The following is a 14,682-nucleotide window of genomic DNA, read 5'->3' on the forward strand; positions in this document are numbered from 1 at the left end:
ATGAAAAGGGCAAACTAGTGTTTTCATTTCATGTTATAAAATATTTATTGCGCCTTCACATGAGCCCAACTGACCGTCACAGTGGTTTGAAAGAACATTAGAGAGACTGCTGGGCTGGGTGCTGGGCTGCGACACTATCCCAGCCATTTTTATTAAGGGGCTCTGCTACGCTGCACTGCACTAACCGACTGAGACACCTGCACCACCGCTGACACCACCCGCGGGAATAAAGGAGAAACGGGCATATGGGAAAAAAAATGGAGGGGGGGAGGGGGGGTGTCTCCGGTAATCTAAGACAGACAGTTTAACTTCCGCTCTTTCCAGGCTTTTAACTGTATCTGTGTGTGTGTGTGTGTGTGTGTGCAGGAACATGAGGTCAGAGTAAAGATATTTAAAGCCTTGAGAGTACATTGTTCGCTTGTGTCACTGGGGAGGAGGCTGAGCACACGCAGCCAAGCAAATCATCACCTCCCTAAACCCTCAAGCCCACCTCTGCTTTTCCCCACTCTCTCCATTCCTCCCTCCTTCTCCATCTTTCTCATTCCAACCCTCCACCTCCGTTTTTTTCCCTCCTTCCTCCCTTTCTCCAACCTTGAGCCGGGAGGACGAATGACTGAGTAAGTGAGCCTGGACGTGTTAAACAGCAGCTGGCACGCAGTCAGTCAGCTGCATTTACTGCTCTGAACGATTGTACACGAGTGTACGCGGAACATCACACAAGCACACACTTTGCTTGTGATTCAACAGAGAGCCATACTTATGGACTCCCCCCCCCGAGCACATAGACCTAGACACACCATGTGTGAAGAAATGTGTGCAATGACGTCATGCCCCCCCCTCCTCCTGGCAGTTAGCCCACCCATCCCAACCTCTTGGCTATCCAGTGTTCAGACACTGTTGCCTTCTAGACTAACAGACTGCCTGCCACATCAGAAGGAGTAGTTATCCGCTGCTTATACATAATTAATACTTTAAGGAGACTGTAAATGCTGCCTGCACATTTCATTTTCTGCCTGTAAGACCCAGAAATCAAAGGGATTTCATGAGATCTGGAACATAGGGTCTGATGCTAAACAGAAACGCACAAGCAGGCGGAGAGACGCAGACCCATACATACACACACACACACACACACACACACACACACAGGTTTTACACCTTAATTCATGAGCCCGCATTATTTTAAAGCAACCGAACGAGCCAAAGCACAGAACGAACGTTACTTCGGCTATCATCAGTATCCTCGTCGCTACAAAGTAGCCGTCGCTCTCACGAGCAGATTGCTGTTTAGAAGCTCACAGCGGTGTTAAGCCCTCTTCGGGCAAAAGAGGGAGGGAGGTGGAGAGAGACGGAGAGTGCAACATATGGAGCACGTAGTGGGAGTGAAGCATAGCTTTCAATTATCACAATTCTATAAACACACGGGGTGGAAAAAAAATGAGCCGATAACACGAGGAGAAAATGAAGGGGAATGATGGACTGCTCAGACTCGCCATACAAACTCCTGGCTGGATTGTCTTTCTATTGTTTTTTCCTCCTGCCATAGAAAATAACAGAGAGAACATATAAGAGGGACCACAATGCTGAATTGATTAGAGACATTCCACGCTGCCTGTAGAGAGCCCAGCCCCGCACAATGTCGGCCATCTTTGTCTGTCCTGCCAGAGGCTAAACATGGCCCTGCCCTCCCTCCTCCTCCTGGGCCCTAAACCCTGGGAATGTTGCTCACCGCGGATAGGCCAAAAGACTTACTAACCCACTACTGAGGGAAAGAAATTAAACAGGAGGAGGAAAAAAAGATATAGTGCAAGGAAGCAGAGCAAAGGAGACATGGGGGGGGGGAGAGAGAAAAGGTTGGATTAAGGTAGGAGGAGCAAGACCTTCTCATTTCCTCAGACTTAAAATTACAACTATCCTCCTCCTGCTTCACTGAAACCTCCCAGGGTACAAGGCCACCCCTTTATTCACTGAGGAGATATAAATCTGAGAGTCATGCTTCGGGGCTGAGCACAATGGCGCCCCTCCTCCCTGCAGTGGCTCAGCCTGGCCTGTGGCATTCTTGGGTACACTCATCAGACAAGGGGCGGGATTATAGGAGGGCACTCAAACGGTTATATACTGGGAAATATTGTAAGAATTTAAAGTATATTTCTTTCTTGGTGTCTGGTTTGACAGTTATTTAGGTTGTGAGCAGCACACCACAAAGGTTGTCCAGTCATGTTTTGACTCATGCTACTTGATGAGCTGGTTTCTTTTCCTATACGTCTTTCGTCTACACTATAATGGTTTTTATAATCAGTTTGTTTGTAAACCTAAAGACCTTGTTTGTTTTATATTTTTTTATAAATACAGATTATTATTATCATTGTAGAATGAATCCAAACTATATCACTGCTAATACAAATAACAAACAACCCAGTGCATTCATCACTGTTCTTAAAGCAGCCAGGACAAGCCAGGCATTGTGTGAGTCGGTTAATTCTCCCTCCGACAAGCTAAAGGTGGCTGGCCCCTTGGATCCATAGTGTGCAGTTTTCTTTGTGTGGCTGCATGTGTGTGCAGTCAACTCTGGCGCTGGGGCCCCTGTGTACGACCACACCACTACAAAGACCTGGGGAATGAAGGAAATACAGAGGGCAGACTTTCCTTTTAACCACAACAGGCTTTAAATGTGAAAAGGAACCCGGCTCTGTTAGGCGTACACGTAAACGATGGACTGAGTGCGGGATTAATTCCATGTTCTCAGCTAAGAGAGTGTGAAATCAATACAGTGCTTTTCATTTCAAAACCCAACGACAACACTAATACGATTCGATGTTCGGGAGAGTGCACAGCGCCGGGCTTTCTCCCACATCTGCTCGCTGTGGCCTTTACAATATGGTCACTGCCTTGCAGCCGAGGCGAACTGCGACAAAACCGAGAGAAAGTTGTTACAACCTGTAACCCTCAAACCTAATACCCCATTGGTCCTCCTCCCCGAACTGTAACACTAGAGCTTTGCTTTAAAACAAAACCAGACCCTCCCGCTCCCACACGACAGGCCCCCAGTGCACCTCGTTAACAGGAAACCTCTGTTTATTTTCTCTGCTTTTCAAACACTCTCTTCTTCCTCCGCTAACCCTGTTAGAGCCCCCCCCCCCCCCCCCCCCTCTCTCTCTCACTGGTGACATCAGCAGCCAGGATCTATGACTTCCTTCAGGAGGTGGCAGCCAGAAGTAAGGAAGGAAAGACAGATCCCAAACACACAGACAAAGGAGACAGCAGGGAGGGAGGGAGGAGGTCAAACAGACAAGAGCAGCAGCAGCAGCTCAGTGTTAGCAAGGAATGTCAAGCAGTTCAGCTAGGCTAGCAGGCTGGCTGAGCTAACGGCTCAGTTAGCTAACGCCACAGGGCCAGGGGAGGCTCAAGCACGGTGGATCGCGGCTGGTAGCGGTGTGACATTGACAGGCGGGGGCTCAAAATGGGCACGGAGGGCCGATTGTGGGAGGGTTCACCTCGCCAGCCGCAAGGAGAGAGAGAGAGTAAGCACAGCCAAAGAACAAAAGGCTGATTGTGGCATTTGAAGGCAGTGATGGGGATCTGGGAGGACTAATCTGCTGCTCCGACATGATAAGATTAGAGAGAGGGAGGCAGGAAGGGCTGGCTGGGAAGATCACACACACACTCGCATAAACACACACACACAGATGATGGATCTGATTGGAAGGCTTTTCCACTCGGCTTTCCCTCTTCCTCATTTTCCTCCTTTCTCTCCCTTATTTTCTCCTGCTCTCTCCGAGACAGAGATCTGCCAGCACACCAGCACTCAATAAGCACTTCCATCTGGACGACAGAACACGCACACACTCAAAAACTGCATGTGTGTGTGTGTGAACGTAAGCTGGCGAGGTACAAGAGATCTGCTGTGCTAAAGCAATGCACGACATCTCAGTGACTGACAAAGGAGGATGTTAAAAAGAAATGCCAGCATGGTGCGAGAGCAAACACACGCATACAAGCCAATGCACTCTCTCTCTCTCTCTCTCTCACACACACACAAATAACAGGCTTTCAGGATAAGCACCACTATTCTTCTCCCAACCTTGCAGTAAAGCGGGGCAGACTGGGACTCTGTGTCGGAGGTAAGAAAAAGCGCCTCTAAATCAGGCTGTCAGCGCCAGCAGCAGCAGCAGGATTCCACTCTGCAATCCTCCCCTCCTTATGGGCTTCACAGTGAGCACTTGGCTACATGGAGGAAAAAGGAAGGGTAACCTGCCCCTCAAGCCTCCGTCTCCAAGGCCCATATAATAACAGTCAACAAATGCTGATTACAATGTTTGTGAGGAGGAACTGCACACAGCCTGCCTCGCCGCCTGGCAACAAGAACGAATGGAGAGAGGGTGTGGGAGGCAGAGGGAGGAGGGAGGAGGTGAGGTGAGTCCCAGCTGCGGTGGTGGTGGTGCTGGCAAGACCTTTGCGCCGTGCCTACACAGGGGTGTCTCTCTCTCTCTCTCTCTCTGCCTCTCTTTGGCTTGACCTCTTTGGATATTAAATCGGCGCCCTCTGCTTTGAACACACTGGGCCCATCTGTCAGCCCGGCTCCATATTGGATTGGATGAGCATTAGCCGTTTCAAAATGGGCAGATTTGCTCTTGTTGCTCTTTGTGTGTGTGCCTTTGAACATGAGCGCCCACGCCTGCCTTAAATTTAATCACCCCCCCCTCCTTTAAGGAATCGAGCACACATGCATAAACCCCTTTACGACGGACTCGCTAGTCGTGTCGTTGTACAGATTGTCGACACACAGCGACACTTCTGAGTGATGTTAACGGGTCCTCCTGTCATCCAGGCAAAAGAATGAGGGATGGTGCAGAGGAGGAGAAGAAAGAGGAGAAGGGTCGAGTCACGCGGAACTCACAGATGATACCAATTAAGACCCGAGGGCTGAGGGCCACTACTGGTTGATCACACTGACAACCACAGGCACACTCTACACACTGGAGAGTCACAAGCACCGCACATGACTGCTGCGTCTGAGGCCTCGCTCATCCTAAACTGCGTTTCACCCCCATGCTGATAACAAGCTGGGGCTGATTGCACAAGTCTTCGCTTCATCTCTGCTTTCTTTCAATCGGGTCCCAGTGGGAGCGAGTAAATTAATGGCAGAAATATTAAGAGAAATGCATGACGTCGAGCACGTTGCGCTGCTGGGAATCGAGAACGCCAGCCTCCGCTGCACGCTCCATAAAACAGCCGGGCTGTGTCCAACTTAAATATTTGTCTTTGCCTCCGACGCTCATCTGCTGCACGCCGGTTATAGCCAAGAAATTGAAGACGATTCCAGGGATGGTACAGAGAGCAGCACCATGAAAGGCAAAAGGAGAAAAAAAAACATCCACTAATGATGATCATTATCTGCAGACCACAGGCACGGAGCACCAGGGACCTGACAACTTGTGTTCAGTGATTTAGGCTACACACAAATAAACAGGCACTTCAGTTTTTTTTCTTCCTCTTGTTTTGAGAACACTAGCCGGGTATAGACTAGAATGCAGATCCAAGTGAGACTTCAAACATAGGCTGTACGAGGACAGATGGAGGCTGTTAGAAGAGCTCATATCTGGGTGTTCAGATCATAATACCGACTTTATTTCTCAAGCCCTCCCTCTCAGCCAGACGTACAGTTATAGCCTGCCAGAAAACATTGTCATTTCTGCCTTCAGTCTTTCATTTAGCCGCTTCAAAGCCATCTCGCTCTGATACCTGGCTTCCTCTGCGTGTGTAAGTGTGTTTGCCAGTGCGTGAGTGTGTGTGTGTGTGTGTGTATACGTGTAGCCTGGGATGTTCTCTTGAGAGCAGAGACTTGTCTGGTCTCAAGGTAATACCCATGAGTCAGGACTCAGAGTTAGACAAACACACACACACACGTGGGTAAGACTGAGGAATACTGGTGTTTTTGGACGACACAGGCTTCCTTTGTGTTGCGCAGAGTGTTTCAACAGCCTGGTGTTTTGTTTGGGAGGCCGTTTGCCTGTGATCCATTGTGTTAGCTCTGTCTTGTTAGCATAGCCTGGAGAGCTAATGAGACATCTTAGTAATACTGACTGGACGACTGCTGTGTAGGAAGAGAGGGGGGACTGCTCACTGACAGGGTTGTGCAGAAAGGATATGAATATTAGGCTGTGTGTGTGTGTGTGTGTGTTTGTGTGTCACATTGGACGTCTGCCCAGCAAGCTTATCCAGACTCTGCTTGTGTGTATATGTGTGTGTGTGTGTGTTTGTGTGTGTATGAGACTACCAGCAGCAGCCTCCTGGGCAGGACATGGCAGAGAAGGAGATGTGGGCTGATTGAGCACTTTAATGGAAGACAGGAAATGAGAAGGCTTGCCTCAGCCAATGCTAATCAGCACACACACACACACACACACACACACACACACACACTTAACTTTCAGGCTTACGTGTAGGTTAATGCAGAAGTAATACGTGTGCGAAGCAAATAAGATTCATGATATGTGTGTGAAGGGTGGACAGGTTGTGTGCGTGTAGTACAACCCAGTCGGCGACTCACCGGGGAGTCAGAAAGGTGTTTTGTGTGTTAGGATGTGTGCTTTGAGAGGGATGATAGAACAGACTGTGTATCTGTGTGTGTGTTTGTGTGTGTTTCTGAGAATGCTTTGGAAGTCTTCTCCATGGAAGAGCAGCTGTCAGGCCATCAGAAGTGTGTCTATGGGGAGTGTGTGTGTGTGAGAGTGACATAGATACAGAGAAATCTAGAGGCTTCTTGTGTGTGTGTGTTGCTCTGTATGGTCAGCACACATCGACACACAGCTAATAGGAATATTTATGATCCTTCTAACACACGTGCCAAAGCTCATTTCCGCATACATACACACACACACACACATACATGCAACCGTTTCTTTGTAAGAAGACAAACACACACACACACACACACACACACACACACACACACACACACACACACACACACACACACACACACACACACACACACACACACACACACACACACACACACACACACACACACACACACACACACACACACACACACAGGAGAGACAGGAGTGGCGACACACACTCGGAGATGGAGGCAAATAGGAAGCGAGGAGGAGGGCAAGCATGCAAAGACAGATCCTAACGCTGCGCGTGAAACCGGACAGACAACATTGCAAAATGGCCTTGAAGGGCCAGTCCCACCGTGAGCTCAACCACTGATTGAATTATATGCTTCTGAAGATATCCATCTCTCCATCTCTCCATCTCTCCGTCTCTCAACTCTCTCCTCTCTATCTCTGCGTCTGAAGGTGACCTTGCCTAGCGCTGACACCGGCCCTATCAGTAATACATCATGTAAGCTGTGTATCAGCCAGATGCTGCACTAGCTGAGCAGTGGGTGGTCTGTCATGGCACGCTTGCTTTGTACAATATGCAAATAATCACATGCAAATTACCTACCAATGTGTGCGGCGATATATCAGTGCGGATGCAAATGCAGTCGGCTATCAGACGTGTGTGTGGTAAACAAAAGATTTAAAGTTACAGGCCTCTCACCAAATACAGTTACAGCTCACAAAATCACTCACAGCAACTGCAGTTTGAATGCTGAGGAAGAATGTGATTACGTGTGCGCACACACACACACACACACACACACACACACACACACACACACACACACACACACACACACACACACACACACACACACACACACACACACACACACACACACACACACACACACACACACACACACACACACACACACACGCCAGAAGCTTTAAGCAGCCTCCTGCTGTGCCGCAACAAGAGATGTATTGTAGACAACACAGCTGCAATAACAAGGCTGGCCCACTGCTAGGAGGAGTTGTACTGCATGACTCCCAGTCTAGACCGGTTATAACAGCCGCCATATTGAGTTTCATTTGAAATGTGCTTAATCTGACCTGAAATTAAAGTCCCTGTGAAACAGCATTTTTTTCCGAACATGTTGCTTCTTTAATTCAATCGTTACAAAAGTACAAACCAAATCTGGTTTCAGTTAGGACGTCCAGAGGCATTTTTAAAATTGATGGTTACGGTTGAATTGTTCACGTCTCTGTGATAGTGGCATTGATTGATCCTCCTACGCAATTAACTCACCACTAGATCAAGGGACGCTTTGCCTTTTGTTTAGCTTCAACTGTCAAGTGGGTGTATGGTATAAAAGGATGAGCGAATGAGGCAAAGAAACGTAAACTAAGTAAATAATCGGAATTACAAAACAACAGAAATGCAAGCAAACCACTGTGTTTTAATTAGATATAACTGATTAATGTTCTGAAACTACAAATGGGTGGTGTAACAGCAAGATAAATGGTTTAGGGAGGTAAACATTATTAAATGTAGTAAGGCAGAATAAAGAAGGAAACACCATGCACACCCCGGTTGCATTAACTGAACAGACCTGCTGTGAAACAATAGACCTTTTGACGCTTTTGCACGCATTGTGTCGAGACTTTAAGCACCTGCTGATATCCCCCATGATGTAACGTGATGCATTGTATTCTTGCATGTCATTCATTTCCTTCACAGCTTGAAGGGAGCAGAGTGAAGATGGGAATGTAAAATTAAACCATAATAACCTTTTCTTTCTACATTCGGTATTCGTCTTTTTGTTTACAATATTGACAATATACCAAGAGAACACTGACAAGATATTGGATCAATAGGTGATAAATAGAAAATATCATGTCTTGATATTTTAATCCCTGCTAATTATATATGCTGCTCACTTCCAAAACTGCAACACAATAAAATACACATGGTTCAGTAACAATCGCTCACTAATGCAGAACATGGGAAAAACATGGGTGTCATGATGAGCTCAGTGTGTCAAACACATTGGTTAACGTTGAGACACTCACAACACACACACACACAGATACAGCACAGAGAGAGAGAGCGAGAGAGAGAGAGAGCCAACAACACACCAACATCTCTACTCTCTGCAACCGAGGCACATCACAGCCTTCTCCATCCATTTATCTGTGTGTGTGCCTGTAAATCAAAAGGCATACTTTGAACATGCACACACACACACAAGCTCAGACTGCATTTGCTTTGTGCAGCAGCATCCAGGGCTGGGCATGGGAGGTGAAGGATTTTGCTGTTGACGGGGGAATTACTTGCCTCAGCTCACTCTGTCAGGGAGGAGAGGGGGATGACTGTTTACCCGCAGTGAGTGAGAGAAGGAAGGAAAGACAAAAAGAAAGAGAAAGAAAAGACAGCGAGGTCACTGCTGTGTCTGAAAACAGTGCTTTCTTCTCTGCAAGTCACCTTTTGCTTCACTTTCACCCTTCACTTGCCCCCTGCCGCCACTACTGAAAGGTCACTCACACACACACACACACACACGCACACTTCTACCTCTGTCTTTAGAAATGTCTGTACGGTGTGTTAGATAAGAGACCAGGTCAATGTAATTAGTTGTAACGTGCGTGTTCAGGGCAAGATACTACACACAGTGGAATAAATGCACAAACACATTCAGAAAGCCACAGAGGAAATCCAAGGAATGCACCCACACACACACACACACACACACACACACACACACACACACACACACACACACACACACACACACACACACACACACACACACACACACACACACACACACACAGAGATGATCTGTGCATCCCAGTGTGACCGTATGGTTTGGCGGGGACTTCCTAGCGACCACAGAGGAAGTGTTCGTTTACAGTGCACAGTTCAGTTGTCTGCCATCACATCCTGTCTCTCCAGCTCTAAACGGCAACGCAAATGCTGCACCGCTCAGCCCGGTCGCTGCTTTGAAGTTAAATCAAGCAGAAAGGAGACACGGTTCACCATACCATGCAATCTGCATCCGCGTGAGATTTGGTACACTTCACACGACAAAGCACAAAGAGAGAGCTATACGCGCGGTAGCTTGTGTGAGAGTTTCTGCCGGCCCGATTCTCGCCTTTCCTCCTCGGTTGTGGCGGCGTGATTGACATCCACCTGTCCTTGGGTGGAGGGTGATTAGGTGTTCTTACAGCTGGCCCCTTTGTAACAGAGTGGATACTTGTAATAGATTGTGTGTGGAGAGCGATATGATAGGCTGATGATGGAATGATCCAGCTGACATTGACTAACAGTCTGTGGAATACAACAGGGCGGGGTTATTGATGACTCTCTTAACAGGCGGGTATCATTGCCATGGCAGCCCATACATTATCAACCGTGCAGCCCCGCCTACCGTCGGCGGACCTGGACCAATGGGCGGGCGGCTGCCGAGCAAACAATCCCCAGCAGTGTTGGGACGGTTGAGGGAGAGAGGGGAATGCTAAATGTGCCACTTCATCTGGCGATTGACACAAAGCCTCTTGTTTACCGGCGCCACGGAGATTTGCATCTTTTTACCGCTGCCCCTCCCTCTCTTCTTCTCTCTCATTTCTGTTCTGTTCCCACAATCCTCCCTGTTTGTGGCGGCGCTGCATGAAGTGGATATTACCCCACCCTGCTGCTATGATATTGATCAGCCTCCTCCCTCCCACCCCTCCTTTCTCTCTCCTCTCTTCATAGCCCACTGCATTGATTCCACCTCTCCCTCTGAGCCCACCAGCTAGCAGTGATTAAACACGCTGCTCACACACACACTAGAGTCTTTGGTCGGGGTGTGTGGATGTGTAGCCTTGCTTTACTTTAAAGGCTATAAAGCTCAGCGGCCGCTGCACCAGCCCTGTGAAAACACTACTTCTTTTCATTCAAGGCAACCAATGACTGCGAGCTTAGCATGACATATTACCATCATAAATATTTTTGTTATAGCATGTTAGCATAGCACATCAGCAGGCTGGCATACAGCCCGGCTGTGCTCCGGTGGTTTTTGTCAGGCTGGTGTTAAAGGTGGCTGTGGTGAGGCTTGACAGGTGTGCTCCAGACACCTTGTGATTCTGTGCAGAACCACACAGAGCTGACACACACTCCTTATAAGGGCCTGCGGTGTCCACAAGCACCAGACTAGCAGCTAAAAGCTGCACTAAAGACAGAGCGGTTATATGAAACAGCATAGAGTGGGTGTCAGTGCTACATAGACAAAAAGCTTTTCCAGAGAGCTACGTGAGTGAATAGCTACATGGCTATTTCCTCAATAAAAGCTGAGCTTGGCTAAAGAAGTGCTAGCAGCAGGAGCTGCCGCCTCATATGCACACACTTAGTGTTAAGTAAGTTAATTAGTTAAATACCTACCCTCTCCTGTTTACCAGAAGGCAGCACCTCTGCTGACAATAGCTGGAGTGCTAAAGGTTTTGGATGAGGGGTCCTTGCCGATGAGCTAACGAGGGCTCACAGCCTCACTGCCATTTGGCATTTAAATGTCATTTTAGTGTGCAGCAAACAGTTTGCACATAATTATGGCCAGTTGCTGCTGTGTCCCGAGTTAAGCAAGAGTCCCAACACAGCCGTCCACGCAAGAGCAGGGCTGTTGTATCGACTCTGTAAAGAAGCAAGACCTCTGCCTTTAGGCTTAATGCTGAGGTGGACTGGATGTGAATGTTGATAAAAAGGGTTCTACAGCATGTAAAATGTTAATGGCCCAAACAAAGACGAGGGGTGAGAGCAAGGACAGTGTGAGGGCGATCAATAGTGGTAATCAATATTCTCCCTTTCACTGTTTGAATTAGTATTTGTATTGCGCTGCAATATAACCTCTCAGACAGGCTCAAAGTGACTTTATTTCAGTTGTGTGATCTGATAAACAGAAAGTCTTAAATTAACCTGCATGAAACACTCAATTAGCAGCTTCAGAGAAAGCTAAAGCAGTGCTTTGACAAATAAATAACATCATGTCTCATTATCACTCACACTATGTCTCAAGCCCCATCTATAAAACCCTCTAACGATCCAGGGAGGCATCTTTGGAGATGGCGTTTTGAGCCAAAAAGTGCTACACGAGAGAGTCAGCCATCTGTTAACAGCGAGCTCCATCAGTCCCCTACAGGTCCCGTCACAAGTCTGCAGCTAGAGGAGTGTAAGCACAGGTTCCACTGCGGCACACGCGATGAAGAAACGGGCTGTGCGTTTAGAGTAAGTGTGTGTATCTTGGCTCTGGAGGGAAGGCGAGGACGAGAGGTCACCGTCTATATTTGGAGCACACCTACAGAGACGGGGGGTCTCAATCACCTCCGACACCCCTCCACTTGCTGATGGAGAGAGCCTCTCACACCCATCCGCCAACTCCATTACCCAATCCGACAGGGCAGCACATTAAATCATTCCATTTCACCTGGAGAAGAGAGGGTGAAGGGAGGAGACGGTGGGAGGGAGGCGGGAGTTGTTGTTTCCCCCCCCAATGTCCTTTCTAGCTGGTGTGTGAACCGATACGGACAAGCCCACGTGCTGGGCAACCATCAGTAATGGGCCAAAATCAGCCCCCCCCCTCCCACCACCACCACCACCACCACCACCACCATCCCACAATGCCTTGAGGCACAAGATTCATCACAAGGGCCAGACAGTAGAGGAGAGGAAGAACAGAGAAGTCGGAGGGAAATAATGTGGAAGAAGGTGAAGAATGCCGTAAGATATGAAAAGAGCAAATGATGGGAGCCTATAAAAGAGTTATTCACCCTCAGATGGGGAGGGCATTATGGCGATCTATAAATGGGCTGTTAAACTCAATAGCCCACGCTCAGCTTGTCGTGACGCTGCAGTGAAAGTCTACACAGCGGACTGTGTTAGTCCTACCATACACACTCAGCCAGAACCATCTGGCTGAGTGTTTATTAAAATTAATAAAAATGCTCCGATTATTTCAATTAGCTCCGGAGCGAGTAAGATGAGGAAATTACACAGCACGTATCACAAAGCTCCAAATATAGATAGCCTCGCACGGCAGCGGCTTGCCTTAACAGTAGGCCACGGGGATAGAGGAGAAGCTGCTGGATAAAAGACACGGGGATTTGACAGCTGTACCAAAAAAAAAAAAAAAAGGGACTTAGGGGAGGTCTGTATTTTCTTAATCATTTCATTAAGATAGTGCTTAGGCTAATTTAACAGTAGGCTTAATAACGCAGACTTTTCCTCCCTCTGCTCTGTGCACAAGTGTTAACTGCCTGCTGGAACAAAGGCGGCTCTGTTCACAAACACAACACTGCCAAACTGTTAAGTACATTCCTATAAAGAGAAGAACAAAGAGCGTTTTTGAGCGTGGCGGGAGCAGAAATGAATACAGCCACTGAGGGGATAGCACAGCTCAGCCCTTTGATGCCAGGAAATGTCTTCACTATCACAGATAGTGTTTATGCGGCTTCACAGTGTACGGTTTAAGATCCAGGCAACAATGAAATCAACTGGTAGTAGCATAAAATATCAGTAGAGGTATGTGCTGCTGAAACAAGCAGACGAATTGAGGAAACGGCAGAGAATTGTGAGGTTTGGAGTGGATGGTTTTGTGGTAAGCACAGCTAGGGACTCGGGGAGCGGGGGGGGGGGGGGGTTACACAACGCAAGAATAATGAAGTGTGTAGTGTTTTTGTGTGTGGTTTTGAAGTCACGAAAATGCACAAACACCTATGCACAGAATAAATGAAGTGTGTGTGCATGTGTGGTGAAGCGTCTCCAAGCCCCTCCCCAGCTGTGGTTCCCCCTCGGCCCATGTGATCCATTGGCGGTGACGAGACAGGCAAACACAATTTAGACCGGCCCATCAAAGCATGCGCAACACCAGTCGCAGCCACTGCAGGCGGACATGTGACGCACTGTACAGAAAACACACACACATGCGCACACACACACACACACACACACACACACACACACACTCCTCTTGTGTCCCAGGGAAAGAAAACGGTCCACATTTGTCATTGGTCAACATCTAGAAAAACCCGCCTGTCCTCCTTTTTAAATGTTACATATTTTCTCTGCAGTAACTGAGATACCTTTTGTTCTGCGTAAGGCGAGGCTGTGCTGAGTAAATCTTTGGGGATATGGTGCATTTTATGGTTCAGAGTAAAAATCCTGATTTAACAGTCAAAGCCAGAGCTGTGAGCCATTCAAGTCTCCCATTCGTTGGTTGTGAGGCCCCTCCCGTGTCTAAATCTTGATTACATGACCGATAAGACTCTTGTTCTTTGGTTTGGAGGTTTAAGAGACTGTTTCCTTGTTCATGTTTACTGACTGGACGGCACTGTGCTAGAGCGGTGGCACACGAGAGCTCTTAAACATGAGTGATATTCCTCCCCTTTCATGATCAAAGCATGAGCACATGTGAGCCGGTTGCGTTGCATTAGATCAACAAGCGCTCAAAGATGGAGAACAGATAAAGCTAGCTAGCGAGTCAAGCTGTAGTACACGCACAAAGTCAGAAGGTCTGTATGAGCTGCTGGAGGTGGCAGCCCGTGGTGATGTTGCTGTTGTTTTAAGGGCCGTGTGAGGCAGCGGGCTCCGAGGTACAAAGTGTCGACATTCCTCAGACCTCACAGCAATCCCCTAAATTTCCTCTGCTCGTGTCTGCTCCTCTCTCTGCCCGATGCCCTTGCCCCTTCTTCCCTCTTTCCTTCCTCGCTGTGCTCCCTCTCTCGACTGGCGAGAGTTAATTTGCACCATGTGTTCTTTAACGGAGAAGGAGAGGGGCCCTGGTAGAAGCGTGTGAACTCGATACCACTGTAA

Source organism: Anarhichas minor, unplaced genomic scaffold, assembly GCF_050575085.1.
Source record: "Anarhichas minor isolate MPS153535 unplaced genomic scaffold, ASM5057508v1 ptg000003l, whole genome shotgun sequence".
NCBI lineage: Eukaryota > Metazoa > Chordata > Actinopteri > Perciformes > Anarhichadidae > Anarhichas > Anarhichas minor.